At 52.6% G+C, this 1,762-nt stretch overlaps 1 protein-coding gene across 1 annotated transcript in view; it reads left to right on the top strand.

Moving 5' to 3' along the window:
- Positions 1–1,554: 1,554 nt before the first annotated feature.
- LOC107111735 (protein KHNYN-like) overlaps positions 1,555–1,762 on the top strand; it is a 31,146-nt gene continuing 30,938 nt past the window's right edge. Inside the window, exon 1 of the mRNA XM_015412749.1 lies at positions 1,555–1,721. The gene's annotated coding sequence lies outside the window, so the exon portion shown is untranslated. The remainder of the gene's footprint in view (positions 1,722–1,762) is intronic.

The raw sequence follows: 1,762 nt of genomic DNA, 5'->3' as shown, positions 1-1,762 counted from the left end.
ATCTACATCCTTCCATGCCCCACTTGAATGCCGGTTCTTTGAGAATACAAGGGATCACTATATTAAGCCTTTACTCAACCAACTGCCCCCCTGGACTCCGGAAACCCCGGCTCTCTTGCTCAGCCATACTGAGGATCCTAAGTTTATTCTCTAGCAGCTGCAAAATTTGTCGCATTCTGTAAATTTATTCTCAACCTCTTGACCCACCTACCTGTTGTTGTTGTTGTTCAGTCACACAGTCGAGTCCGACTCTTCGCGACCCCATGGACCAGATCACGCCAGGCCCTCCGGTTTTCCGCCGTCCTCTGAAGTTGGCTCAATTTCATGTTCGTTGCATCTTTGACACTGTCTAACCATCTCATCCTTTGCCGTCCCCGTCTTCTTTGACCTTCAATCTTTCCCAGCATCATGGTCTTCTCCAGTGAGTGCTCCCTTCTCATTTGGGGGCCAAAGGATTTCAGCTTCAGTTTCATTATCTGGCCTTCCAGGGAACAGTCAGGGTTGATTTCTTTTAGGATTGACTGATTTGATCTCCTTGCAGTCCAGGGGACTCTCAACCATTGCTTTGACCATGCGGACTTTTGTTGGCAGGGTGATGTCTCTACTTTTTATCATGCTGTTTAGGTTCGCCATCGCTTTCCTCCCAAGGAGCAGGCGTCTTTTAATTTCCGTCCCAAAAACAATCCTATTGGTTGCATGTGGGAAAGGGAGGTTTACCTAAGAGGGGTGGCCAATATTGTAACCTAAAGCCTTACCCAGTTCCATGGATAACCAAATGTCCATATGGCAGGAAATCCCAGCTCAGAAACAAAGCAGGTGATGGGTGGTTGGTGACTACAAGCAACTTTGACATGGGGCCTGTCTCTTCCTAGAGTTGTTGTTTCATTGCTCACAATAATGGAGGTTTGTGCTTCTTCACCAGGCTGGGCAACCGTGTAGCTGAAACCTTATTTACATGTAAGGTATGTGCAGGCGCCCTCTATGCGTGGCATCACAACAGGTGACCTAAAGGGTACAGCTTTCTGAGCCTATGTGTGTGTGTGCACAGTCCCTATTTATCTACTTGCAATTTTTCTTGCTTGAACTGCTAGGTTGGCAGGAGCTGGAACTAGAGACGGGAGCTCACTCCGTCATGCGGCAACTCGGGTCTCGAACTGCTGAACTACCGACCTCCCACAGCCTGCAGTTCAGCGTCTTAACCACTTGAGCCACCGCAGCTTGTGTGTGTGTGTGCGTGTGTGTGTGTAGATGTATATATACAAATACACACAGAGGCATACATATATGTATATACACACAACATATATATACATGTGTGTTTATGGGCATGTGCAGAGTGTCATGCAAAACCTATATATCTAGATCTCTCTCTCTCTGTGTAAAAGGTTTGCATGGCACTCTGCACATGCCCAGGAGCCGCCACGCCTCTCCTCCCCGGGCCAGGAGGCAGGAGACGAGGAAGTGACGGGGGAAGCTCGCCAAAGGACAGGCCCCCTCGAACAGGAAGCTGCAGCGCCAGAGCCGGCCCTCCTCCTCCTCCTCCTCCTCGTCGGGACGCGCCGCCCCGCGGGGGAACTCCAGGCTCGCAAACATCACCGGGCATTTCCGCCTCGCTCCAACATGGAAGCGGCCCCTTGACTGCGGAGCGGCGGCGGCGCACTCAGCCCGGCTGGCGATGGGAACGAGGCCGCGGCGGCGGCGGCGGCAGCGCCGGATCCCCGGTAGGAGGGCCCGCCGAGGGGGCGGGGAGTGGGGAGGCGAG

The sequence above is a fragment of the Gekko japonicus genome, unplaced genomic scaffold (assembly GCF_001447785.1).
Source record: "Gekko japonicus isolate JY-2015 unplaced genomic scaffold, Gekko_japonicus_V1.1 scaffold669, whole genome shotgun sequence".
NCBI classification, from domain to species: Eukaryota; Metazoa; Chordata; class Lepidosauria; order Squamata; family Gekkonidae; genus Gekko; species Gekko japonicus.
Note: the sequence above shows the minus strand (reverse complement) of the source record. Positions and strands in the feature narration are given on the sequence as shown.